This window comes from Eucyclogobius newberryi, unplaced genomic scaffold, assembly GCF_026437365.1.
Source record: "Eucyclogobius newberryi isolate DKJ021-1_F unplaced genomic scaffold, fEucNew1.0.hap1 SCAF_20, whole genome shotgun sequence".
NCBI lineage: Eukaryota > Metazoa > Chordata > Actinopteri > Gobiiformes > Gobiidae > Eucyclogobius > Eucyclogobius newberryi.
The window spans coordinates 26,732,472-26,756,612 of NW_027315835.1; the positions used below are offsets into that span (position 1 = coordinate 26,732,472).

Consider the following 24,141-nt stretch of genomic DNA (forward strand, 5'->3'; position numbering starts at 1 on the left):
TTTGTCACATCAGGGCTTTAAAACATTGCTTCTCTTGGCACTGTAGCTTAGTTGGTCAAAGTGCCTGTCTCGTAAACAGGAGATTCTGGGTTCAAATCCCAGCAGTGCCTTTTTACAGTAGGTTCTTTGGTACGAATTTGTAAACAACAAGAAGGCTAAGCTAATTTCGAAGGACTCTGATCCTTAATCCTTTTCATCCAAGTTCATTAGACCACAAGCTCAATATTTGCTCTTCTGTTGTTGTTTTTTTTGTGGAGCAGGCTCCCTTAACGATAGCCTACTGACATTCCATTCATTTTATGCTGGAATTTTTTTTTCAAATTTTGTTCTAAAAGTCAATAACATTGGCGCTGTAGCTTAGTTGGTCAAAGTGCCTGTCTTGTAAACAGGAGATCCTGGGTTCAAATCCCAGCAGTGCCTTTTGATATTGTGTTCTTTGGTATGAAAATGCAAACAATGCATCTTAGCTAACCACTAAGGAATCCCACGCTTAAATCTTTTAATCCAAGTCCATTAGAGCAGCTACTTGATTTTAGCTTGGTTGGTCAAAGTGTCTGTCTTGTAAACGTTTTACATTGTGTTCTTTGGTACAAATTTGCAAAGAATAGGAAGGCTTAGCCAACAACGAAGGAATCAGTCCCCTACATCTTTTGATCCAAGTTCATGAGGCAACAAGCTCAAATTGAGCCTTTTGTGTTTAGTTTTTTATTGAGCAGGCTCCCTCAAATAGCTCACTGGTTTTAACGCTGTTTTTTCCGCAAAATTTTGCTTGTTAATGTGTCAACATTGGCTCTGTGGCTTAGTTGGTCAAAGTGCCTGTCTAGTAAACAGGAGATCCTGGGTTCAAATCCCAGCAGTGCCTTTACACATTGTGCTCTTTCCTATGAAAAAGGAAGCTACAACATTTCTTGGCAAACCACGGAGGAATCCGACACCTACATATTTATTTCAAGTCTATTGAAGGCACATATCCTACATTAGGCTACCCCAAATAAATTGTCTGTTTGCTGTAACCCGAGTCAACATTTTTCATCTGGGTCGGACGGTAGGCAAATTCTTGTTTTTTTTACGTTGAAGGCAAAAAAAAAGATCCCAATTTTGTCATTTTTTGAGTCGGAGTGACCACCAGGGGTCAGGCTTCAACAGTCAATGACGAAAAACGTCTCTATCAACCCGATCGGGAGACTAAATCTCACGATTTTAAGATATTTCAATCGACCTTTTGTACGCCGCTATCCTTTATTTTGGTAGCTAAGGCGAGCGGGGGGAACATGCGGCATCCCAGAATGCATTTGCGTAAGACAAATTGGACATGTCAGTGGCGCCGACAAGGCCAAATCAACTCATAAATGGCAATGAGAAGACTCCTACGCGCGCTCTATTTTGTTACAGACACATGTGGAGGACTGAAAAGGAAGATCCACATGTGTTACGCGGTGCGTCTTCAGTCCTTTGAGATGAAAGTCAGGTTTACAAGTGTGATAAAAATATTCGACACGGTGATTCAGGAATGACCGGTCAGTGAGTCGGCGAAATAATTGAAAAATAAAAGATTTTGACGTATTTTTACAAACTGCTGATATTTTTTTTTTCAGTGGGCTAGTTTCATAGCGGGTCGGTCGGATTACGGCAAACAGACATATTCTTTTGCTCAGCCTTAGCAATTTCCTTTTATTCTGTTTCCAAGGAGCAGTGTGCCAATTTCCCATTGAGCATTTCTGATATGTTTTCTTGAAATTGTGCTTTGAAAAGGGAAGATTCAAATGCACATTGTCAGGTATTGCCTTTCACAACCATCAACAGTCCTCTTACAACCACGAAGGGATTCGAACCCTCAGTCTTCTGATCCGAAGTCAGACGCCTTATCCATTAGGCCACGTGGTCCTGGTTTCTTCTGAACAGGCACATTGGAATGCAGCATGCCAATATTTTTCCATGCCCTCTTCACCTTCTTCCGGAAGCTCGTCCGACTTCGGGAGAAACTAAGTTCTACACAAGACTAAAAAGCCATTTTCAGGCCGCCCAGGGAATCGGTGCAGATTTGCATGATGAACATTGGATATTTAAAAAAAAACTGGGCGGGACGGAATTTTGTCAATATGGTGGAATATTTTGTCACATCAGGGCTTTAAAACATTGCTTCTTTTGGCACTGTAGCTTAGTTGGTCAAAGTGCCTGTCTCGTAAACAGGAGATTCTGGGTTCAAATCCCAGCAGTGCCTTTTTACAGTAGGTTCTTTGGTACGAATTTGTAAACAACAAGAAGGCTAAGCTAATTTCGAAGGACTCTGATCCTTAATCCTTTTCATCCAAGTTCATTAGACCAGAAGCTCAATATTTGCTCTTCTGTTGTTGTTTTTTTTTTGTGGAGCAGGCTCCCTTAAAGATAGCCTACTGACATTCCATTCATTTTATGCTGGAATTTTTTTTTCAAATTTTGTTCTAAAAGTCAATAACATTGGCGCTGTAGCTTAGTTGGTCAAAGTGCCTGTCTTGTAAACAGGAGATCCTGGGTTCAAATCCCAGCAGTGCCTTTTGATATTCTGTTCTTTGGTATGAAAATGCAAACAATGCATCTTAGCTAACCACTATGGAATCCCACGCTTAAATCTTTTAATCCAAGTCCATTAGAGCAGCTACTTGATTTTAGCTTAGTTGGTCAAAGTGTCTGTCTTGTAAACGTTTTACATTGTGTTCTTTGGTACAAATTTGCAAAGAATAGGAAGGCTTAGCCAACAACAAAGGAATCAGTCCCCTACATCTTTTGATCCAAGTTCATGAGGCAACAAGCTCAAATTGAGCCTTTTGTGTTTAGTTTTTTATTGAGCAGGCTCCCTCAAATAGCTCACTGGCTTTAACGCTGTTTTTTCCGCAATATTTTGATTGTTAATGTGTCAACATTGGCGCTGTGGCTTGGTTGGTCAAAGTGCCTGTCTAGTAAACAGGAGATCCTGGGTTCAAATCCCAGCAGTGCCTTTACATTGTGCTCTTTCCTATGAAAAAGGAAGCTATAACATTTCTTGGCAAACCACGGAGGAATCCGACACCTACATATTTATTTCAAGTCTATTGAAGGCACATATCCTACATTAGGCTACCCCAAATAAATTGTCTGTTTGCTGTAACCCGAGTCAACATTTTTCATCTGGGTCGGACGGTAGGCAAATTCTCGTTTTTTTTACGTTGAAGGCAAAAAAAAAGATCCCAATTTTGTCATTTTTTGAGTCGGAGTGACCACCAGGGGTCAGGCTTCAACAGTCAATGACGAAAAACGTCTCTATCAACCCGATCGGGAGACTAAATCTCACGATTTTAAGATATTTCAATCGACCTTTTGTACGCCGCTATCCTTTATTTTGGTAGCTAAGGCGAGCGGGGGGAACATGCGGCATCCCAGAATGCATTTGCGTAAGTCAAATTGGACATGTCAGTGGCGCCGACAAGGCCAAATCAACTCGTAAATGGCAATGAGAAGACTCCTACGCGCGCTCTATTTTGTTACAGACACATGTGGAGGACTGAAAAGGAAGATCCACATGTGTTACGCGGTGCGTCTTCAGTCCTTTGAGATGAAAGTCAGGTTTACAAGTGTGATAAAAATATTCGACACGGTGATTCAGGAATGACCGGTCAGTGAGTCGGTGAAATAATTGAAAAATAAAAGATTTTGATGTATTTTCAACAAACTGCTGATATTTTTTTTTCAGTCGGCTAGTTTCATAGCGGGTCGGTCGGGTTACGGCAAACAGACATATTCTTTTATTCTGTTTCCAAGGAGCAGTGTGCCAATTTCCCATTGAGCATATCTGATATGTTTTCTTGAAATTGTGCTTTGAAAAGGGAAGATTCAAATGCACATTGTCAGGTATTGCCTTTCACAACCATCAACAGTCCTCTTACAACCACGAAGGGATTCGAACCCTCAGTCTTCTGATCCGAAGTCAGACGCCTTATCCATTAGGCCACGTGGTCCTGGTTTCCTCTGAACAGGCACATTGGAATGCAGTATGCCAATATTTTTCCATGCCCTCTTCACCTTCTTCCGGAAGCCCGTCCGACTTCGGGAGAAACTAAGTTCTACACAAGACTAAAAAGCCATTTTCAGGCCGCCCAGGGAATCGGTGCAGATTTGCATGATGAACATTGGATATTTAAAAAAAACTGGGCGGGACGGAATTTTGTCAATATGGTGGAATATTTTGTCACATCAGGGCTTTAAAACATTGCTTCTCTTGGCACTGTAGCTTAGTTGGTCAAAGTGCCTGTCTCGTAAACAGGAGATTCTGGGTTCAAATCCCAGCAGTGCCTTTTTACAGTAGGTTCTTTGGTACGAATTTGTAAACAACAAGAAGGCTAAGCTAATTTCGAAGGACTCTGATCCTTAATCCTTTTCATCCAAGTTCATTAGACCACAAGCTCAATATTTGCTCTTCTGTTGTTGTTTTTTTTGTGGAGCAGGCTCCCTTAACGATAGCCTACTGACATTCCATTCATTTTATGCTGGAATTTTTTTTTCAAATTTTGTTCTAAAAGTCAATAACATTGGCGCTGTAGCTTAGTTGGTCAAAGTGCCTGTCTTGTAAACAGGAGATCCTGGGTTCAAATCCCAGCAGTGCCTTTTGATATTGTGTTCTTTGGTATGAAAATGCAAACAATGCATCTTAGCTAACCACTAAGGAATCCCACGCTTAAATCTTTTAATCCAAGTCCATTAGAGCAGCTACTTGATTTTAGCTTAGTTGGTCAAAGTGTCTGTCTTGTAAACGTTTTACATTGTGTTCTTTGGTACAAATTTGCAAAGAATAGGAAGGCTTAGCCAACAACGAAGGAATCAGTCCCCTACATCTTTTGATCCAAGTTCATGAGGCAACAAGCTCAAATTGAGCCTTTTGTGTTTAGTTTTTTATTGAGCAGGCTCCCTCAAATAGCTCACTGGTTTTAACGCTGTTTTTTCCGCAAAATTTTGCTTGTTAATGTGTCAACATTGGCTCTGTGGCTTAGTTGGTCAAAGTGCCTGTCTAGTAAACAGGAGATCCTGGGTTCAAATCCCAGCAGTGCCTTTACACATTGTGCTCTTTCCTATGAAAAAGGAAGCTACAACATTTCTTGGCAAACCACGGAGGAATCCGACACCTACATATTTATTTCAAGTCTATTGAAGGCACATATCCTACATTAGGCTACCCCAAATAAATTGTCTGTTTGCTGTAACCCGAGTCAACATTTTTCATCTGGGTCGGACGGTAGGCAAATTCTTGTTTTTTTTACGTTGAAGGCAAAAAAAAAGATCCCAATTTTGTCATTTTTTGAGTCGGAGTGACCACCAGGGGTCAGGCTTCAACAGTCAATGACGAAAAACGTCTCTATCAACCCGATCGGGAGACTAAATCTCACGATTTTAAGATATTTCAATCGACCTTTTGTACGCCGCTATCCTTTATTTTGGTAGCTAAGGCGAGCGGGGGGAACATGCGGCATCCCAGAATGCATTTGCGTAAGTCAAATTGGACATGTCAGTGGCGCCGACAAGGCCAAATCAACTCGTAAATGGCAATGAGAAGACTCCTACGCACGCTCTATTTTGTTACAGACACATGTGGAGGACTGAAAAGGAAGATCCACATGTGTTACGCGGTGCGTCTTCAGTCCTTTGAGATGAAAGTCAGGTTTACAAGTGTGATAAAAATATTCGACACGGTGATTCAGGAATGACCGGTCAGTGAGTCGGCGAAATAATTGAAAAATAAAAGATTTTGACGTATTTTTACAAACTGCTGATATTTTTTTTTTCAGTGGGCTAGTTTCATAGCGGGTCGGTCGGGTTACGGCAAACAGACATATTCTTTTGCTCAGCCTTAGCAATTTCCTTTTATTCTGTTTCCAAGGAGCAGTGTGCCAATTTCCCATTGAGCATATCTGATATGTTTTCTTGAAATTGTGCTTTGAAAAGGGAAGATTCAAATGCACATTGTCAGGTATTGCCTTTCACAACCATCAACAGTCCTCTTACAACCACGAAGGGATTCGAACCCTCAGTCTTCTGATCCGAAGTCAGACGCCTTATCCATTAGGCCACGTGGTCCTGGTTTCTTCTGAACAGGCACATTGGAATGCAGCATGCCAATATTTTTCCATGCCCTCTTCACCTTCTTCCGGAAGCTCGTCCGACTTCGGGAGAAACTAAGTTCTACACAAGACTAAAAAGCCATTTTCAGGCCGCCCAGGGAATCGGTGCAGATTTGCATGATGAACATTGGATATTTAAAAAAAAACTGGGCGGGACGGAATTTTGTCAATATGGTGGAATATTTTGTCACATCAGGGCTTTAAAACATTGCTTCTTTTGGCACTGTAGCTTAGTTGGTCAAAGTGCCTGTCTCGTAAACAGGAGATTCTGGGTTCAAATCCCAGCAGTGCCTTTTTACAGTAGGTTCTTTGGTACGAATTTGTAAACAACAAGAAGGCTAAGCTAATTTCGAAGGACTCTGATCCTTAATCCTTTTCATCCAAGTTCATTAGACCAGAAGCTCAATATTTGCTCTTCTGTTGTTGTTTTTTTTGTGGAGCAGGCTCCCTTAACGATAGCCTACTGACATTCCATTCATTTTATGCTGGAATTTTTTTTTCAAATTTTGTTCTAAAGTCAATAACATTAGCGCTGTAGCTTAGTTGGTCAAAGTGCCTGTCTTGTAAACAGGAGATCCTGGGTTCAAATCCCAGCAGTGCCTTTTGATATTGTGTTCTTTGGTATGAAAATGCAAACAATGCATCTTAGCTAACCACTAAGGAATCCCACGCTTAAATCTTTTAATCCAAGTCCATTAGAGCAGCTACTTGATTTTAGCTTAGTTGGTCAAAGTGTCTGTCTTGTAAACGTTTTACATTGTGTTCTTTGGTACAAATTTGCAAAGAATAGGAAGGCTTAGCCAACAACGAAGGAATCAGTCCCCTACATCTTTTGATCCAAGTTCATGAGGCAACAAGCTCAAATTGAGCCTTTTGTGTTTAGTTTTTTATTGAGCAGGCTCCCTCAAATAGCTCACTGGCTTTAACGCTGTTTTTTCCGCAAAATTTTGCTTGTTGATGTGTCAACATTGGCGCTGTGGCTTAGTTGGTCAAAGTGCCTGTCTAGTAGACAGGAGATCCTGGGTTCAAATCCCAGCAGTGCCTTTACACATTGTGCTCTTTCCTATGAAAAAGGAAGCTACAACATTTCTTGGCAAACCACGGAGGAATCCGACACCTACATATTTATTTCATGTCTATTGAAGGCACATATCCTACATTAGGCTACCCCAAATAAATTGTCTGTTTGCTGTAACCCGAGTCAACATTTTTCATCTGGGTCGGACGGTAGGCAAATTCTCGTTTTTTTTACGTTGAAGGCAAAAAAAAAGATCCCAATTTTGTCATTTTTTGAGTCGGAGTGACCACCAGGGGTCAGGCTTCAACAGTCAATGACGAAAAACGTCTCTATCAACCCGATCGGGAGACTAAATCTCACGATTTTAAGATATTTCAATCGACCTTTTGTACGCCGCTATCCTTTATTTTGGTAGCTAAGGCGAGCGGGGGGAACATGCGGCATCCCAGAATGCATTTGCGTAAGTCAAATTGGACATGTCAGTGGCGCCGACAAGGCCAAATCAACTCGTAAATGGCAATGAGAAGACTCCTACGCGCGCTCTATTTTGTTACAGACACATGTGGAGGACTGAAAAGGAAGATCCACATGTGTTACGCGGTGCGTCTTCAGTCCTTTGAGATGAAAGTCAGGTTTACAAGTGTGATAAAAATATTCAACATGGTGATTCAGGAATGACCGGTCAGTGAGTCGGCGAAATAATTGAAAAATAAAAGATTTTGACGTATTTTCAACAAACTGCTGATATTTTTTTTTTCAGTGGGCTAGTTTCATAGCGGGTCGGTCGGGTTACGGCAAACAGACATATTCTTTTGCTCAGCCTTAGCAATTTCCTTTTATTCTGTTTCCAAGGAGCAGTGTGCCAATTTCCCATTGAGCATATCTGATATGTTTTCTTGAAATTGTGCTTTGAAAAGTGAAAATTCTAATGCACATTGTCAGGTATTGCCTTTCACAACCTTCAACAGTCCTCTTACAACCACGAAGGGATTTGAACCCTCAGTCTTCTGATCCGAAGTCAGACGCCTTATCCATAAGGCCACATGGTCCTGGTTTCTTCTGAACAGGCACATTGGAATGCAGCATGCCAATATTTTTCCATGCCCTCTTCACCTTCTTCCGGAAGCCCGTCCGACTTCGGGAGAAACTAAGTTCTACACAAGACTAAAAAGCCATTTTCAGGCCGCCCAGGGAATCGGTGCAGATTTGCATGATGAACATTGGATATTTAAAAAAAACTGGGCGGGACGGAATTTTGTCAATATGGTGGAATATTTTGTCACATCAGGGCTTTAAAACATTGCTTCTCTTGGCACTGTAGCTTAGTTGGTCAAAGTGCCTGTCTCGTAAACAGGAGATTCTGGGTTCAAATCCCAGCAGTGCCTTTTTACAGTAGGTTCTTTGGTACGAATTTGTAAACAACAAGAAGGCTAAGCTAATTTCGAAGGACTCTGATCCTTAATCCTTTTCATCCAAGTTCATTAGACCACAAGCTCAATATTTGCTCTTCTGTTGTTGTTTTTTTTGTGGAGCAGGCTCCCTTAACGATAGCCTACTGACATTCCATTCATTTTATGCTGGAATTTTTTTTTCAAATTTTGTTCTAAAAGTCAATAACATTGGCGCTGTAGCTTAGTTGGTCAAAGTGCCTGTCTTGTAAACAGGAGATCCTGGGTTCAAATCCCAGCAGTGCCTTTTGATATTGTGTTCTTTGGTATGAAAATGCAAACAATGCATCTTAGCTAACCACTAAGGAATCCCACACTTAAATCTTTTAATCCAAGTCCATTAGAGCAGCTACTTGATTTTAGCTTAGTTGGTCAAAGTGTCTGTCTTGTAAACGTTTTACATTGTGTTCTTTGGTACAAATTTGCAAAGAATAGGAAGGCTTAGCCAACAACAAAGGAATCAGTCCCCTACATCTTTTGATCCAAGTTCATGAGGCAACAAGCTCAAATTGAGCCTTTTGTGTTTAGTTTTTTATTGAGCAGGCTCCCTCAAATAGCTCACTGGCTTTAACGCTGTTTTTTCCGCAATATTTTGATTGTTAATGTGTCAACATTGGCGCTGTGGCTTAGTTGGTCAAAGTGCCTGTCTAGTAAACAGGAGATCCTGGGTTCAAATCCCAGCAGTGCCTTTACATTGTGCTCTTTCCTATGAAAAAGGAAGCTACAACATTTCTTGGCAAACCACGGAGGAATCCGACACCTACATATTTATTTCAAGTCTATTGAAGGCACATATCCTACATTAGGCTACCCCAAATAAATTGTCTGTTTGCTGTAACCCGAGTCAACATTTTTCATCTGGGTCGGACGGTAGGCAAATTCTCGTTTTTTTTACGTTGAAGGCAAAAAAAAAGATCCCAATTTTGTCATTTTTTGAGTCGGAGTGACCACCAGGGGTCAGGCTTCAACAGTCAATGACGAAAAACGTCTCTATCAACCCGATCGGGAGACTAAATCTCACGATTTTAAGATATTTCAATCGACCTTTTGTACGCCGCTATCCTTTATTTTGGTAGCTAAGGCGAGCGGGGGGAACATGCGGCATCCCAGAATGCATTTGCGTAAGTCAAATTGGACATGTCAGTGGCGCCGACAAGGCCAAATCAACTCGTAAATGGCAATGAGAAGACTCCTACGCGCGCTCTATTTTGTTACAGACACATGTGGAGGACTGAAAAGGAAGATCCACATGTGTTACGCGGTGCGTCTTCAGTCCTTTGAGATGAAAGTCAGGTTTACAAGTGTGATAAAAATATTCGACACGGTGATTCAGGAATGACCGGTCAGTGAGTCGGCGAAATAATTGAAAAAAAAAAGATTTTGACGTGTTTTCAACAAACTGCTGATATATTTTTTTCAGTCGGCTAGTTTCATAGCGGGTCGGTCGGGTTACGGCAAACAGACATATTCTTTTGCTCAGCCTTAGCAATTTCCTTTTATTCTGTTTCCAAGGAGCAGTGTGCCAATTTCCCATTGAGCATATCTGATATGTTTTCTTGAAATTGTGCTTTGAAAAGGGAAGATTCAAATGCACATTGTCAGGTATTGCCTTTCACAACCATCATCAGTCCTCTTACAACCACGAAGGGATTCGAACCCTCAGTCTTCTGATCCGAAGTCAGACGCCTTATCCATTAGGCCACGTGGTCCTGGTTTCGTCTGAACAGGCACATTGGAATGCAGTATGCCAATATTTTTCCATGCCCTCTTCACCTTCTTCCGGAAGCCCGTCCGACTTCGGGAGAAACTAAGTTATACACAAGACTAAAAAGCCATTTTCAGGCCGCCCAGGGAATCGGTGCAGATTTGCATGATGAACATTGGATATTTAAAAAAAACTGGGCGGGACGGAATTTTGTCAATATGGTGGAATATTTTGTCACATCAGGCTTTAAAACATTGCTTCTCTTGGCACTGTAGCTTAGTTGGTCAAAGTGCCTGTCCCGTAAACGGGAGATTCTGGGTTCAAATCCCAGCAGTGCCTTTTTACAGTAGGTTCTTTGGTACGAGTTTGTAAACAACAAGAAGGCTAAGCTAATTTCGAAGGACTCTGATCCTTAATCCTTTTCATCCAAGTTCATTAGACCAGAAGCTCAATATTTGCTCTTCTGTTGTTGTTTTTTTTTGTGGAGCAGGCTCCCTTAAAGATAGCCTACTGACATTCCATTCATTTTATGCTGGAATTTTTTTTTCAAATTTTGTTCTAAAAGTCAATAACATTGGCGCTGTAGCTTAGATGGTCAAAGTGCCTGTCTTGTAATCCCAGCAGTGCCTTTTGATATTGTGTTCTTTGGTATGAAAATGCAAACAATGCATCTTAGCTAACCACTAAGGAATCCCACGCTTAAATCTTTTAATCCAAGTCCATTAGAGCAGCTACTTGATTTTAGCTTAGTTGGTCAAAGTGTCTGTCTTGTAAACGTTTTACATTGTGTTCTTTGGTACAAATTTGCAAAGAATAGGAAGGCTTAGCCAACAACGAAGGAATCAGTCCCCTACATCTTTTGATCCAAGTTCATGAGGCAACAAGCTCAAATTGAGCCTTTTGTGTTTAGTTTTTTATTGAGCAGGCTCCCTCAAATAGCTCACTGGCTTTAACGCTGTTTTTTCCGCAAAATTTTGCTTGTTAATGTGTCAACGTTGGCGCTGTGGCTTAGTTGGTCAAAGTGCCTGTCTAATAAACAGGAGATCCTGGGTTCAAATCCCAGCAGTGCCTTTTCACATTGTGCTCTTTCCTATGAAAAAGGAAGCTACAACATTTCTTGGCAAACCACGGAGGAATCCGACACCTACATATTTATTTCAAGTCTTTTGAAGGCACATATCCTACATTAGGCTACCCCAAATAAATTGTCTGTTTGCTGTAACCCGAGTCAACATTTTTCATCTGGGTCGGACGGTAGGCAAATTCTTGTTTTTTTTACGTTGAAGGCAAAAAAAAAGATCCCAATTTTGTCATTTTTTGAGTCGGAGTGACCACCAGGGGTCAGGCTTCAACAGTCAATGACGAAAAACGTCTCTATCAACCCGATCGGGAGACTAAATCTCACGATTTTAAGATATTTCAATCGACCTTTTGTACGCCGCTATCCTTTATTTTGGTAGCTAAGGCGAGCGGGGGGAACATGCGGCATCCCAGAATGCATTTGCGTAAGTCAAATTTCACACCCTGACAGAGCGTGACATTACTATGGACATGTCAGTGGCGTCGACAAGGCCAAATCAACTCGTAAATGGCAATGAGAAGACTCCTACGCGCGCTCTATTTTGTTACAGACACATGTGGAGGACTGAAAAGGAAGATCCACATGTGTTACGCGGTGCGTCTTCAGTCCTTTGAGATGAAAGTCAGGTTTACAAGTGTGATAAAAATATTCGACACGGTGATTCAGGAATGACCGGTCAGTGAGTCGGCGAAATAATTGAAAAATAAAAGATTTTGACGTATTTTCAACGAACTGCTGATATTTTTTTTTCCAGTGGGCTAGTTTCATAGCGGGTCGGTCGGGTTACGGCAAACAGACATATTCTTTTGCTCAGCCTTAGCAATTTCCTTTTATTCTGTTTCCAAGGAGCAGTGTGCCAATTTCCCATTGAGCATATCTGATATGTTTTCTTGAAATTGTGCTTTGAAAAGGGAAGATTTTAATGCACATTGTCAGGTATTGCCTTTCACAACCATCAACAGTCCTCTTACAACCACGAAGGGATTCGAACCCTCAGTCTTCTGATCCGAAGTCAGACGCCTTATCCATTAGGCCACGTGGTCCTGGTTTCATCTGAACAGGCACATTGGAATGCAGCATGCCAATATTTTTCCATGCTCTCTTCACCTTCTTCCGGAAGCCCGTCCGACTTCGGGAGAAACTAAGTTCTACACAGGACTAAAAAGCCATTTTCAGGCCGCCCAGGGAATCGGTGCAGATTTGCATGATGAACATTGGATATTTAAAAAAAACTGGGCGGGACGGAATTTTGTCAATATGGTGGAATATTTTGTCACATCAGGGCTTTAAAACATTGCCTCTCTTGGCACTGTAGCTTAGTTGGTCAAAGTGCCTGTCTCGTAAACAGGAGATTCTGGGTTCAAATCCCAGCAGTGCCTTTTTACAGTAGGTTCTTTGGTACGAATTTGTAAACAACAAGAAGGCTAAGCTAATTTCGAAGGACTCTGATCCTTAATCCTTTTCATCCAAGTTCATTAGACCACAAGCTCAATATTTGCTCTTCTGTTTTTTTCTTTTTTTGTGGAGCAGGCTCCCTTAACGATAGCCTACTGACATTCCATTCATTTTATGCTGGACTTTTTTTTTCAAATTTTGTTCTAAAAGTCAATAACATTGGCGCTGTAGCTTAGTTGGTCAAAGTGCCTGTTTGTAATCCCAGCAGTGCCTTTTGATATTGTGTTCTTTGGTATGAAAATGCAAACAATGCATCTTAGCTAACCACTAAGGAATCCCACGCTTAAATCGTTTAATCCAAGTCCATTAGAGCAGCTACTTGATTTTAGCTTAGTTGGTCAAAGTGTCTGTCTTGTAAACGTTTTACATTGTGTTCTTTGGTACAAATTTGCAAAGAATAGGAAGGCTTAGCCAACAACGAAGGAATCAGTCCCCTACATCTTTTGATCCAAGTTCATGAGGCAACAAGCTCAAATTGAGCCTTTTGTGTTTAGTTTTTTATTGAGCAGGCTCCCTCAAATAGCTCACTGGCTTTAACGCTGTTTTTTCCGCAAAATTTTGCTTGTTAATGTGTCAACATTGGCGCTGTGGCTTAGTTGGTCAAAGTGCCTGTCTAGTAAACAGGAGATCCTGGGTTCAAATCCCAGCAGTGCCTTTACACATTGTGCTCTTTCCTATGAAAAAGGAAGCTACAACATTTCTTGGCAAACCACGGAGGAATCCGACACCTACATATTTATTTCAAGTCTATTGAAGGCACATATCCTACATTAGGCTACCCCAAATAAATTGTCTGTTTGCTGTAACCCGAGTCAACATTTTTCATCTGGGTCGGACGGTAGGCAAATTCTCGTTTTTTTTACGTTGAAGGCAAAAAAAAAGATCCCAATTTTGTCATTTTTTGAGTCGGAGTGACCACCAGGGGTCAGGCTTCAACAGTCAATGACGAAAAACGTCTCTATCAACCCGATCGGGAGACTAAATCTCACGATTTTAAGATATTTCAATCGACCTTTTGTACGCCGCTATCCTTTATTTTGGTAGCTAAGGCGAGCGGGGGGAACATGCGGCATCCCAGAATGCATTTGCGTAAGTCAAATTGGACATGTCAGTGGCGTCGACAAGGCCAAATCAACTCGTAAATGGCAATGAGAAGACTCCTACGCGCGCTCTATTTTGTTACAGACACATGTGGAGGACTGAAAAGGAAGATCCACATGTGTTACGCGGTGCGTCTTCAGTCCTTTGAGATGAAAGTCAGGTTTACAAGTGTGATAAAAATATTCGACACGGTGATTCAGGAATGACCGGTCAGTGAGTCGGCGAAATAATTGAAAAATAAAAGATTTTGACGTATTTTCAACGAACTGCTGATATTTTTTTTTCCAGTGGGCTAGTTTCATAGCGGGTCGGTCGGGTTACGGCAAACAGACATAGTCTTTTGCTCAGCCTTAGCAATTTCCTTTTATTCTGTTTCCAAGGAGCAGTGTGCCAATTTCCCATTGAGCATATCTGATATGTTTTCTTGAAATTGTGCTTTGAAAAGGGAAGATTTTAATGCACATTGTCAGGTATTGCCTTTCACAACCATCAACAGTCCTCTTATAACCACGAAGGGATTCGAACCCTCAGTCTTCTGATCCGAAGTCAGACGCCTTATCCATTAGGCCACGTGGTCCTGGTTTCATCTGAACAGGCACATTGGAATGCAGCATGCCAATATTTTTCCATGCTCTCTTCACCTTCTTCCGGAAGCCCGTCCGACTTCGGGAGAAACTAAGTTCTACACAAGACTAAAAAGCCATTTTCAGGCCGCCCAGGGAATCGGTGCAGATTTGCATGATGAACATTGGATATTTAAAAAAAACTGGGCGGGACGGAATTTTGTCAATATGGTGGAATATTTTGTCACATCAGGGCTTTAAAACATTGCTTCTCTTGGCACTGTAGCTTAGTTGGTCAAAGTGCCTGTCTCGTAAACAGGAGATTCTGGGTTCAAATCCCAGCAGTGCCTTTTTACAGTAGGTTCTTTGGTACGAATTTGTAAACAACAAGAAGGCTAAGCTAATTTCGAAGGACTCTGATCCTTAATCCTTTTCATCCAAGTTCATTAGACCACAAGCTCAATATTTGCTCTTCTGTTTTTTTCTTTTTTTGTGGAGCAGGCTCCCTTAACGATAGCCTACTGACATTCCATTCATTTTATGCTGGACTTTTTTTTCAAATTTTGTTCTAAAAGTCAATAACATTGGCGCTGTAGCTTATTTGGTCAAAGTGCCTGTCTTGTAATCCCAGCAGTGCCTTTTGATATTGTGTTCTTTGGTATGAAAATGCAAACAATGCACCTTAGCTAACCACTAAGGAATCCCACGCTTAAATCGTTTAATCCAAGTCCATTAGAGCAGCTACTTGATTTTAGCTTAGTTGGTCAAAGTGTCTGTCTTGTAAACGTTTTACATTGTGTTCTTTGGTACAAATTTGCAAAGAATAGGAAGGCTTAGCCAACAACGAAGGAATCAGTCCCCTACATCTTTTGATCCAAGTTCATGAGGCAACAAGCTCAAATTGAGCCTTTTGTGTTTAGTTTTTTATTGAGCAGGCTCCCTCAAATAGCTCACTGGCTTTAACGCTGTTTTTTCCGCAAAATTTTGCTTGTTAATGTGTCAACATTGGCGCTGTGGCTTAGTTGGTCAAAGTGCCTGTCTAGTAAACAGGAGATCCTGGGTTCAAATCCCAGCAGTGCCTTTACACATTGTGCTCTTTCCTATGAAAAAGGAAGCTACAACATTTCTTGGCAAACCACGGAGGAATCCGACACCTACATATTTATTTCAAGTCTATTGAAGGCACATATCCTACATTAGGCTACCCCAAATAAATTGTCTGTTTGCTGTAACCCGAGTCAACATTTTTCATCTGGGTCGGACGGTAGGCAAATTCTCGTTTTTTTTACGTTGAAGGCAAAAAAAAAGATCCCAATTTTGTCATTTTTTGAGTCGGAGTGACCACCAGGGGTCAGGCTTCAACAGTCAATGACGAAAAACGTCTCTATCAACCCGATCGGGAGACTAAATCTCACGATTTTAAGATATTTCAATCGACCTTTTGTACGCCGCTATCCTTTATTTTGGTAGCTAAGGCGAGCGGGGGGAACATGCGGCATCCCAGAATGCATTTGCGTAAGTCAAATTGGACATGTCAGTGGCGTCGACAAGGCCAAATCAACTCGTAAATGGCAATGAGAAGACTCCTACGCGCGCTCTATTTTGTTACAGACACATGTGGAGGACTGAAAAGGAAGATCCACATGTGTTACGCGGTGCGTCTTCAGTCCTTTGAGATGAAAGTCAGGTTTACAAGTGTGATAAAAATATTCGACACGGTGATTCAGGAATGACCGGTCAGTGAGTCAGCGAAATAATTGAAAAATAAAAGACTTTGACGTATTTTCAACGAACTGCTGATATTTTTTTTTCCAGTGGGCTAGTTTCATAGCGGGTCGGTCGGGTTACGGCAAACAGACATATTCTTTTGCTCAGCCTTAGCAATTTCCTTTTATTCTGTTTCCAAGGAGCAGTGTGCCAATTTCCCATTGAGCATATCTGATATGTTTTCTTGAAATTGTGCTTTGAAAAGGGAAGATTCAAATGCACATTGCCTTTCACAACCATCAACAGTCCTCTTACAACCACGAAGGGATTCGAACCCTCAGTCTTCTGATTCGAAGTCAGACGCCTTATCCATTAGGCCACGTGGTCCTGGTTTCGGCTGAACAGGCACATTGGAATGCAGCATGCCAATATTTTTCCATGCCCTCTTCACCTTCTTCCGGAAGCCCGTCCGACTTCGGGAGAAACTAAGTTCTACACAAGACTAAAAAGCCATTTTCAGGCCGCCCAGGGAATCGGTGCAGATTTGCATGATGAACATTGGATATTTAAAAAAAACTGGGCGGGACGGAATTTTGTCAATATGGTGGAATATTTTGTCACATCAGGGCTTTAAAACGTTGCTTCTCTTGGCACTGTAGCTTAGTTGGTCAAAGTGCCTGTCTCGTAAACAGGAGATTCTGGGTTCAAATCCCAGCAGTGCCTTTTTACAGTAGGTTCTTTGGTACGAATTTGTAAACAACAAGAAGGCTAAGCTAATTTCGAAGGACTCTGATCCTTAATCCTTTTCATCCAAGTTCATTAGACCACAAGCTCAATATTTGCTCTTCTGTTTTTTTCTTTTTTTGTGGAGCAGGCTCCCTTAACGATAGCCTACTGACATTCCATTCATTTTATGCTGGACTTTTTTTTTCAAATTTTGTTCTAAAAGTCAATAACATTGGCGCTGTAGCTTAGTTGGTCAAAGTGCCTGTCTTGTAATCCCAGCAGTGCCTTTTGATATTGTGTTCTTTGGTATGAAAATGCAAACAATGCATCTTAGCTAACCACTAAGGAATCCCACGCTTAAATCGTTTAATCCAAGTCCATTAGAGCAGCTACTTGATTTTAGCTTAGTTGGTCAAAGTGTCTGTCTTGTAAACGTTTTACATTGTGTTCTTTGGTACAAATTTGCAAAGAATAGGAAGGCTTAGCCAACAACGAAGGAATCAGTCCCCTACATCTTTTGATCCAAGTTCATGAGGCAACAAGCTCAAATTGAGCCTTTTGTGTTTAGTTTTTTATTGAGCAGGCTCCCTCAAATAGCTCACTGGCTTTAACGCTGTTTTTTCCGCAAAATTTTGCTTGTTAATGTGTCAACATTGGCGCTGTGGCTTAGTTGGTCAAAGTGCCTGTCTAGTAAACAGGAGATCCTGGGTTCAAATCCCAGCAGTGCCTTTACACATTGTGCTCTTTCCTATGAAAAAGGAAGCTACAACATTTCTTGGCAAACCACGGAGGAATCCGACACCTACATATTTATTTCAAGTCTATTGAAGGCACATATCCTACATTAGGCTACCCCAAATAAATTGTCTGTTTGCTGTAACCCGAGTCAACATTTTTCATCTGGGTCGGACGGTAGGCAAATTCTCGTTTTTTTTACGTTGAAGGCAAAAAAAAAGATCCCAATTTTGTCATTTTTTGAGTCGGAGTGACCACCAGGGGTCAGGCTTCAACAGTCAATGACGAAAAACGTCTCTATCAACCCGATCGGGAGACTAAATCTCACGATTTTAAGATATTTCAATCGACCTTTTGTACGCCGCTATCCTTTATTTTGGTAGCTAAGGCGAGCGGGGGGAACATGCGGCATCCCAGAATGCATTTGCGTAAGTCAAATTGGACATGTCAGTGGCGTCGACAAGGCCAAATCAACTCGTAAATGGCAATGAGAAGACTCCTACGCGCGCTCTATTTTGTTACAGACACATGTGGAGGACTGAAAAGGAAGATCCACATGTGTTACGCGGTGCGTCTTCAGTCCTTTGAGATGAAAGTCAGGTTTACAAGTGTGATAAAAATATTCGACACGGTGATTCAGGAATGACCGGTCAGTGAGTCGGCGAAATAATTGAAAAATAAAAGATTTTGACGTATTTTCAACGAACTGCTGATATTTTTTTTTCCAGTGGGCTAGTTTCATAGCGGGTCGGTCGGGTTACGGCAAACAGACATATTCTTTTGCTCAGCCTTAGCAATTTCCTTTTATTCTGTTTCCAAGGAGCAGTGTGCCAATTTCCCATTGAGCATATCTGATATGTTTTCTTGAAATTGTGCTTTGAAAAGTGAAAATTCTAATGCACATTGTCAGGTATTGCCTTTCACAACCTTCAACAGTCCTCTTACAACCACGAAGGGATTTTGAACCTTCAGTCTTCTGATCCGAAGTCAGACGCCTTATCCATAAGGCCACGTGGTCCTGGTTTCTTCTGAACAGGCACATTGGAATGCCAATATTTTTCCATGCCCTCTTCACCTTCTTCCGGAAGCCCGTCCGACTTCGGGAGAAACTAAGTTCTACACAAGACTAAAAAGCCATTTTCAGGCCGCCCAGGGAATCGGTGCAGATTTGCATGATGAACATTGGATATTTAAAAAAAACTGGGCGGGACGGAATTTTGTCAATATGGTGGAATATTTTGTCACATCAGGGCTTTAAAACATTGCTTCTCTTGGCACTGTAGCTTAGTTGGTCAAAGTGCCTGTCTCGTAAACAGGAGATTCTGGGTTCAAATCCCAGCAGTGCCTTTTTACAGTAGGTTCTTTGGTACGAATTTGTAAACAACAAGAAGGCTAAGCTAATTTCGAAGGACTCTGATCCTTAATCCTTTTCATCCAAGTTCATTAGACCACAAGCTCAATATTTGCTCTTCTGTTGTTGTTTTTTTTGTGGAGCAGGCTCCCTTAACGATAGCCTACTGACATTCCATTCATTTTATGCTGGAATTTTTTTTTCAAATTTTGTTCTAAAAGTCAATAACATTGGCGCTGTAGCTTAGTTGGTCAAAGTGCCTGTCTTGTAAACAGGAGATCCTGGGTTCAAATCCCAGCAGTGCCTTTTGATATTGTGTTCTTTGGTATGAAAATGCAAACAATGCATCTTAGCTAACCACTAAGGAATCCCACGCTTAAATCTTTTAATCCAAGTCCATTAGAGCAGCTACTTGATTTTAGCTTAGTTGGTCAAAGTGTCTGTCTTGTAAACGTTTTACATTGTGTTCTTTGGTACAAATTTGCAAAGAATAGGAAGGCTTAGCCAACAACGAAGGAATCAGTCCCCTACATCTTTTGATCCAAGTTCATGAGGCAACAAGCTCAAATTGAGCCTTTTGTGTTTAGTTTTTTATTGAGCAGGCTCCCTCAAATAGCTCACTGGTTTTAACGCTGTTTTTTCCGCAAAATTTTGCTTGTTAATGTGTCAACATTGGCTCTGTGGCTTAGTTGGTCAAAGTGCCTGTCTAGTAAACAGGAGATCCTGGGTTCAAATCCCAGCAGTGCCTTTACACATTGTGCTCTTTCCTATGAAAAAGGAAGCTACAACATTTCTTGGCAAACCACGGAGGAATCCGACACCTACATATTTATTTCAAGTCTATTGAAGGCACATATCCTACATTAGGCTACCCCAAATAAATTGTCTGTTTGCTGTAACCCGAGTCAACATTTTTCATCTGGGTCGGACGGTAGGCAAATTCTTGTTTTTTTTACGTTGAAGGCAAAAAAAAAGATCCCAATTTTGTCATTTTTTGAGTCGGAGTGACCACCAGGGGTCAGGCTTCAACAGTCAATGACGAAAAACGTCTCTATCAACCCGATCGGGAGACTAAATCTCACGATTTTAAGATATTTCAATCGACCTTTTGTACGCCGCTATCCTTTATTTTGGTAGCTAAGGCGAGCGGGGGGAACATGCGGCATCCCAGAATGCATTTGCGTAAGACAAATTGGACATGTCAGTGGCGCCGACAAGGCCAAATCAACTCATAAATGGCAATGAGAAGACTCCTACGCGCGCTCTATTTTGTTACAGACACATGTGGAGGACTGAAAAGGAAGATCCACATGTGTTACGCGGTGCGTCTTCAGTCCTTTGAGATGAAAGTCAGGTTTACAAGTGTGATAAAAATATTCGACACGGTGATTCAGGAATGACCGGTCAGTGAGTCGGCGAAATAATTGAAAAATAAAAGATTTTGACGTATTTTTACAAACTGCTGATATTTTTTTTTTCAGTGGGCTAGTTTCATAGCGGGTCGGTCGGATTACGGCAAACAGACATATTCTTTTGCTCAGCCTTAGCAATTTCCTTTTATTCTGTTTCCAAGGAGCAGTGTGCCAATTTCCCATTGAGCATTTCTGATATGTTTTCTTGAAATTGTGCTTTGAAAAGGGAAGATTCAAATGCACATTGTCAGGTATTGCCTTTCACAACCATCAACAGTCCTCTTACAACCACGAAGGGATTCGAACCCTCAGTCTTCTGATCCGAAGTCAGACGCCTTATCCATTAGGCCACGTGGTCCTGGTTTCTTCTGAACAGGCACATTGGAATGCAGCATGCCAATATTTTTCCATGCCCTCTTCACCTTCTTCCGGAAGCTCGTCCGACTTCGGGAGAAACTAAGTTCTACACAAGACTAAAAAGCCATTTTCAGGCCGCCCAGGGAATCGGTGCAGATTTGCATGATGAACATTGGATATTTAAAAAAAAACTGGGCGGGACGGAATTTTGTCAATATGGTGGAATATTTTGTCACATCAGGGCTTTAAAACATTGCTTCTTTTGGCACTGTAGCTTAGTTGGTCAAAGTGCCTGTCTCGTAAACAGGAGATTCTGGGTTCAAATCCCAGCAGTGCCTTTTTACAGTAGGTTCTTTGGTACGAATTTGTAAACAACAAGAAGGCTAAGCTAATTTCGAAGGACTCTGATCCTTAATCCTTTTCATCCAAGTTCATTAGACCAGAAGCTCAATATTTGCTCTTCTGTTGTTGTTTTTTTTGTGGAGCAGGCTCCCTTAACGATAGCCTACTGACATTCCATTCATTTTATGCTGGAATTTTTTTTTCAAATTTTGTTCTGAAGTCAATAACATTAGCGCTGTAGCTTAGTTGGTCAAAGTGCCTGTCTTGTAAACAGGAGATCCTGGGTTCAAATCCCAGCAGTGCCTTTTGATATTGTGTTCTTTGGTATGAAAATGCAAACAATGCATCTTAGCTAACCACTAAGGAATCCCACGCTTAAATCTTTTAATCCAAGTCCATTAGAGCAGCTACTTGATTTTAGCTTAGTTGGTCAAAGTGTCTGTCTTGTAAACGTTTTACATTGTGTTCTTTGGTACAAATTTGCAAAGAATAGGAAGGCTTAGCCAACAACGAAGGAATCAGTCCCCTACATCTTTTGATCCAAGTTCATGAGGCAACAAGCTCAAATTGAGCCTTTTGTGTTTAGTTTTTTATTGAGCAGGCTCCCTCAAATAGCTCACTGGCTTTAACGCTGTTTTTTCCGCAAAATTTTGCTTGTTGATGTGTCAACATTGGCGCTGTGGCTTAGTTGGTCAAAGTGCCTGTCTAGTAGACAGGAGATCCTGGGTTCAAATCCCAGCAGTGCCTTTACACATTGTGCTCTTTCCTATGAAAAAGGAAGCTACAACATTTCTTGGCAAACCACGGAGGAATCCGACACCTACATATTTATTTCAAGTCTATTGAAGGCACATATCCTACATTAGGCTACCCCAAATAAATTGTCTGTTTGCTGTAACCCGAGTCAACATTTTTCATCTGGGTCGGACGGTAGGCAAATTCTCGTTTTTTTTACGTTGAAGGCAAAAAAAAAGATCCCAATTTTGTCATTTTTTGAGTCGGAGTGACCACCAGGGGTCAGGCTTCAACAGTCAATGACGAAAAACGTCTCTATCAACCCGATCGGGAGACTAAATCTCACGATTTTAAGATATTTCAATCGACCTTTTGTACGCCGCTATCCTTTATTTTGGTAGCTAAGGCGAGCGGGGGGAACATGCGGCATCCCAGAATGCATTTGCGTAAGTCAAATTGGACATGTCAGTGGCGCCGACAAGGCCAAATCAACTCGTAAATGGCAATGAGAAGACTCCTACGCGCGCTCTATTTTGTTACAGACACATGTGGAGGACTGAAAAGGAAGATCCACATGTGTTACGCGGTGCGTCTTCAGTCCTTTGAGATGAAAGTCAGGTTTACAAGTGTGATAAAAATATTCGACACGGTGATTCAGAAATGACCGGTCAGTGAGTCGGCGAAATAATTGAAAAATAAAAGATTTTGACGTATTTTCAACAAACTGCTGATATTTTTTTTTTCAGTGGGCTAGTTTCATAGCGGGTCGGTCGGGTTACGGCAAACAGACATATTCTTTTGCTCAGCCTTAGCAATTTCCTTTTATTCTGTTTCCAAGGAGCAGTGTGCCAATTTCCCATTGAGCATATCTGATATGTTTTCTTGAAATTGTGCTTTGAAAAGTGAAAATTCTAATGCACATTGTCAGGTATTGCCTTTCACAACCTTCAACAGTCCTCTTACAACCACGAAGGGATTCGAACCCTCAGTCTTCTGATTGAAGTCAGACGCCTTATCCATTAGGCCACGTGGTCCTGGTTTCCTTCTGAACAGGCACATTGGAATGCAGCATGCCAATATTTTTCCATGCCCTCTTCACCTTCTTCCGGAAGCTCGTCCGACTTCGGGAGAAACTAAGTTCTACACAAGACTAAAAAGCCATTTTCAGGCCGCCCAGGGAATCGGTGCAGATTTGCATGATGAACATTGGATATTTAAAAAAAAACTGGGCGGGACGGAATTTTGTCAATATGGTGGAATATTTTGTCACATCAGGGCTTTAAAACATTGCTTCTTTTGGCACTGTAGCTTAGTTGGTCAAAGTGCCTGTCTCGTAAACAGGAGATTCTGGGTTCAAATCCCAGCAGTGCCTTTTTACAGTAGGTTCTTTGGTACGAATTTGTAAACAACAAGAAGGCTAAGCTAATTTCGAAGGACTCTGATCCTTAATCCTTTTCATCCAAGTTCATTAGACCAGAAGCTCAATATTTGCTCTTCTGTTGTTGTTTTTTTTTTGTGGAGCAGGCTCCCTTAAAGATAGCCTACTGACATTCCATTCATTTTATGCTGGAATTTTTTTTTCAAATTTTGTTCTAAAAGTCAATAACATTGGCGCTGTAGCTTAGTTGGTCAAAGTGCCTGTCTTGTAAACAGGAGATCCTGGGTTCAAATCCCAGCAGTGCCTTTTGATATTCTGTTCTTTGGTATGAAAATGCAAACAATGCATCTTAGCTAACCACTATGGAATCCCACGCTTAAATCTTTTAATCCAAGTCCATTAGAGCAGCTACTTGATTTTAGCTTAGTTGGTCAAAGTGTCTGTCTTGTAAACGTTTTACATTGTGTTCTTTGGTACAAATTTGCAAAGAATAGGAAGGCTTAGCCAACAACAAAGGAATCAGTCCCCTACATCTTTTGATCCAAGTTCATGAGGCAACAAGCTCAAATTGAGCCTTTTGTGTTTAGTTTTTTATTGAGCAGGCTCCCTCAAATAGCTCACTGGCTTTAACGCTGTTTTTTCCGCAATATTTTGATTGTTAATGTGTCAACATTGGCGCTGTGGCTTGGTTGGTCAAAGTGCCTGTCTAGTAAACAGGAGATCCTGGGTTCAAATCCCAGCAGTGCCTTTACATTGTGCTCTTTCCTATGAAAAAGGAAGCTATAACATTTCTTGGCAAACCACGGAGGAATCCGACACCTACATATTTATTTCAAGTCTATTGAAGGCACATATCCTACATTAGGCTACCCCAAATAAATTGTCTGTTTGCTGTAACCCGA

At 41.3% G+C, this 24,141-nt stretch overlaps 40 non-coding genes across 40 annotated transcripts; 32 read left to right on the plus strand and 8 right to left on the minus strand.

Moving 5' to 3' along the window:
- The first annotated feature begins 36 nt into the window (after positions 1-36).
- trnat-cgu (transfer RNA threonine (anticodon CGU)) lies at positions 37-110 on the plus strand. Its single transcript has one exon. It is a non-coding gene; the product is annotated as a tRNA-Thr (tRNA).
- A 236-nt stretch (positions 111-346) lies between these two features.
- On the plus strand, positions 347-420 carry trnat-ugu (transfer RNA threonine (anticodon UGU)). Its single transcript has one exon. It is a non-coding gene; the product is annotated as a tRNA-Thr (tRNA).
- Positions 421-788: 368 nt separating this feature from the next.
- Positions 789-862, plus strand: trnat-agu (transfer RNA threonine (anticodon AGU)). The gene has a single exon. It is a non-coding gene; the product is annotated as a tRNA-Thr (tRNA).
- A 949-nt stretch (positions 863-1,811) lies between these two features.
- On the minus strand, positions 1,812-1,884 carry trnar-ucg (transfer RNA arginine (anticodon UCG)). The gene has a single exon. It is a non-coding gene; the product is annotated as a tRNA-Arg (tRNA).
- Positions 1,885-2,147: 263 nt separating this feature from the next.
- Positions 2,148-2,221, plus strand: trnat-cgu (transfer RNA threonine (anticodon CGU)). The gene has a single exon. It is a non-coding gene; the product is annotated as a tRNA-Thr (tRNA).
- A 238-nt stretch (positions 2,222-2,459) lies between these two features.
- Positions 2,460-2,533, plus strand: trnat-ugu (transfer RNA threonine (anticodon UGU)). Its single transcript has one exon. It is a non-coding gene; the product is annotated as a tRNA-Thr (tRNA).
- A 368-nt stretch (positions 2,534-2,901) lies between these two features.
- On the plus strand, positions 2,902-2,975 carry trnat-agu (transfer RNA threonine (anticodon AGU)). The gene has a single exon. It is a non-coding gene; the product is annotated as a tRNA-Thr (tRNA).
- Positions 2,976-3,898: 923 nt separating this feature from the next.
- On the minus strand, positions 3,899-3,971 carry trnar-ucg (transfer RNA arginine (anticodon UCG)). The gene has a single exon. It is a non-coding gene; the product is annotated as a tRNA-Arg (tRNA).
- A 262-nt stretch (positions 3,972-4,233) lies between these two features.
- Positions 4,234-4,307, plus strand: trnat-cgu (transfer RNA threonine (anticodon CGU)). Its single transcript has one exon. It is a non-coding gene; the product is annotated as a tRNA-Thr (tRNA).
- Positions 4,308-4,543: 236 nt separating this feature from the next.
- On the plus strand, positions 4,544-4,617 carry trnat-ugu (transfer RNA threonine (anticodon UGU)). The gene has a single exon. It is a non-coding gene; the product is annotated as a tRNA-Thr (tRNA).
- A 368-nt stretch (positions 4,618-4,985) lies between these two features.
- trnat-agu (transfer RNA threonine (anticodon AGU)) lies at positions 4,986-5,059 on the plus strand. Its single transcript has one exon. It is a non-coding gene; the product is annotated as a tRNA-Thr (tRNA).
- Positions 5,060-6,008: 949 nt separating this feature from the next.
- Positions 6,009-6,081, minus strand: trnar-ucg (transfer RNA arginine (anticodon UCG)). The gene has a single exon. It is a non-coding gene; the product is annotated as a tRNA-Arg (tRNA).
- Positions 6,082-6,344: 263 nt separating this feature from the next.
- On the plus strand, positions 6,345-6,418 carry trnat-cgu (transfer RNA threonine (anticodon CGU)). Its single transcript has one exon. It is a non-coding gene; the product is annotated as a tRNA-Thr (tRNA).
- A 235-nt stretch (positions 6,419-6,653) lies between these two features.
- Positions 6,654-6,727, plus strand: trnat-ugu (transfer RNA threonine (anticodon UGU)). The gene has a single exon. It is a non-coding gene; the product is annotated as a tRNA-Thr (tRNA).
- A 368-nt stretch (positions 6,728-7,095) lies between these two features.
- trnat-agu (transfer RNA threonine (anticodon AGU)) lies at positions 7,096-7,169 on the plus strand. The gene has a single exon. It is a non-coding gene; the product is annotated as a tRNA-Thr (tRNA).
- A 1,285-nt stretch (positions 7,170-8,454) lies between these two features.
- Positions 8,455-8,528, plus strand: trnat-cgu (transfer RNA threonine (anticodon CGU)). The gene has a single exon. It is a non-coding gene; the product is annotated as a tRNA-Thr (tRNA).
- Positions 8,529-8,764: 236 nt separating this feature from the next.
- On the plus strand, positions 8,765-8,838 carry trnat-ugu (transfer RNA threonine (anticodon UGU)). The gene has a single exon. It is a non-coding gene; the product is annotated as a tRNA-Thr (tRNA).
- Positions 8,839-9,206: 368 nt separating this feature from the next.
- trnat-agu (transfer RNA threonine (anticodon AGU)) lies at positions 9,207-9,280 on the plus strand. The gene has a single exon. It is a non-coding gene; the product is annotated as a tRNA-Thr (tRNA).
- A 947-nt stretch (positions 9,281-10,227) lies between these two features.
- trnar-ucg (transfer RNA arginine (anticodon UCG)) lies at positions 10,228-10,300 on the minus strand. Its single transcript has one exon. It is a non-coding gene; the product is annotated as a tRNA-Arg (tRNA).
- Positions 10,301-10,561: 261 nt separating this feature from the next.
- On the plus strand, positions 10,562-10,635 carry trnat-cgu (transfer RNA threonine (anticodon CGU)). Its single transcript has one exon. It is a non-coding gene; the product is annotated as a tRNA-Thr (tRNA).
- Positions 10,636-11,293: 658 nt separating this feature from the next.
- trnai-aau (transfer RNA isoleucine (anticodon AAU)) lies at positions 11,294-11,367 on the plus strand. Its single transcript has one exon. It is a non-coding gene; the product is annotated as a tRNA-Ile (tRNA).
- Positions 11,368-12,347: 980 nt separating this feature from the next.
- trnar-ucg (transfer RNA arginine (anticodon UCG)) lies at positions 12,348-12,420 on the minus strand. The gene has a single exon. It is a non-coding gene; the product is annotated as a tRNA-Arg (tRNA).
- A 262-nt stretch (positions 12,421-12,682) lies between these two features.
- trnat-cgu (transfer RNA threonine (anticodon CGU)) lies at positions 12,683-12,756 on the plus strand. The gene has a single exon. It is a non-coding gene; the product is annotated as a tRNA-Thr (tRNA).
- Positions 12,757-13,413: 657 nt separating this feature from the next.
- On the plus strand, positions 13,414-13,487 carry trnat-agu (transfer RNA threonine (anticodon AGU)). The gene has a single exon. It is a non-coding gene; the product is annotated as a tRNA-Thr (tRNA).
- A 950-nt stretch (positions 13,488-14,437) lies between these two features.
- trnar-ucg (transfer RNA arginine (anticodon UCG)) lies at positions 14,438-14,510 on the minus strand. Its single transcript has one exon. It is a non-coding gene; the product is annotated as a tRNA-Arg (tRNA).
- A 262-nt stretch (positions 14,511-14,772) lies between these two features.
- Positions 14,773-14,846, plus strand: trnat-cgu (transfer RNA threonine (anticodon CGU)). The gene has a single exon. It is a non-coding gene; the product is annotated as a tRNA-Thr (tRNA).
- Positions 14,847-15,503: 657 nt separating this feature from the next.
- trnat-agu (transfer RNA threonine (anticodon AGU)) lies at positions 15,504-15,577 on the plus strand. Its single transcript has one exon. It is a non-coding gene; the product is annotated as a tRNA-Thr (tRNA).
- Positions 15,578-16,517: 940 nt separating this feature from the next.
- On the minus strand, positions 16,518-16,590 carry trnar-ucg (transfer RNA arginine (anticodon UCG)). Its single transcript has one exon. It is a non-coding gene; the product is annotated as a tRNA-Arg (tRNA).
- A 262-nt stretch (positions 16,591-16,852) lies between these two features.
- Positions 16,853-16,926, plus strand: trnat-cgu (transfer RNA threonine (anticodon CGU)). Its single transcript has one exon. It is a non-coding gene; the product is annotated as a tRNA-Thr (tRNA).
- A 658-nt stretch (positions 16,927-17,584) lies between these two features.
- On the plus strand, positions 17,585-17,658 carry trnat-agu (transfer RNA threonine (anticodon AGU)). Its single transcript has one exon. It is a non-coding gene; the product is annotated as a tRNA-Thr (tRNA).
- A 1,279-nt stretch (positions 17,659-18,937) lies between these two features.
- trnat-cgu (transfer RNA threonine (anticodon CGU)) lies at positions 18,938-19,011 on the plus strand. The gene has a single exon. It is a non-coding gene; the product is annotated as a tRNA-Thr (tRNA).
- A 236-nt stretch (positions 19,012-19,247) lies between these two features.
- Positions 19,248-19,321, plus strand: trnat-ugu (transfer RNA threonine (anticodon UGU)). The gene has a single exon. It is a non-coding gene; the product is annotated as a tRNA-Thr (tRNA).
- Positions 19,322-19,689: 368 nt separating this feature from the next.
- trnat-agu (transfer RNA threonine (anticodon AGU)) lies at positions 19,690-19,763 on the plus strand. The gene has a single exon. It is a non-coding gene; the product is annotated as a tRNA-Thr (tRNA).
- A 949-nt stretch (positions 19,764-20,712) lies between these two features.
- trnar-ucg (transfer RNA arginine (anticodon UCG)) lies at positions 20,713-20,785 on the minus strand. The gene has a single exon. It is a non-coding gene; the product is annotated as a tRNA-Arg (tRNA).
- Positions 20,786-21,048: 263 nt separating this feature from the next.
- Positions 21,049-21,122, plus strand: trnat-cgu (transfer RNA threonine (anticodon CGU)). Its single transcript has one exon. It is a non-coding gene; the product is annotated as a tRNA-Thr (tRNA).
- Positions 21,123-21,357: 235 nt separating this feature from the next.
- Positions 21,358-21,431, plus strand: trnat-ugu (transfer RNA threonine (anticodon UGU)). The gene has a single exon. It is a non-coding gene; the product is annotated as a tRNA-Thr (tRNA).
- Positions 21,432-21,799: 368 nt separating this feature from the next.
- Positions 21,800-21,873, plus strand: trnat-agu (transfer RNA threonine (anticodon AGU)). The gene has a single exon. It is a non-coding gene; the product is annotated as a tRNA-Thr (tRNA).
- A 1,286-nt stretch (positions 21,874-23,159) lies between these two features.
- trnat-cgu (transfer RNA threonine (anticodon CGU)) lies at positions 23,160-23,233 on the plus strand. The gene has a single exon. It is a non-coding gene; the product is annotated as a tRNA-Thr (tRNA).
- Positions 23,234-23,471: 238 nt separating this feature from the next.
- Positions 23,472-23,545, plus strand: trnat-ugu (transfer RNA threonine (anticodon UGU)). The gene has a single exon. It is a non-coding gene; the product is annotated as a tRNA-Thr (tRNA).
- Positions 23,546-23,913: 368 nt separating this feature from the next.
- On the plus strand, positions 23,914-23,987 carry trnat-agu (transfer RNA threonine (anticodon AGU)). The gene has a single exon. It is a non-coding gene; the product is annotated as a tRNA-Thr (tRNA).
- Positions 23,988-24,141: the final 154 nt, after the last annotated feature.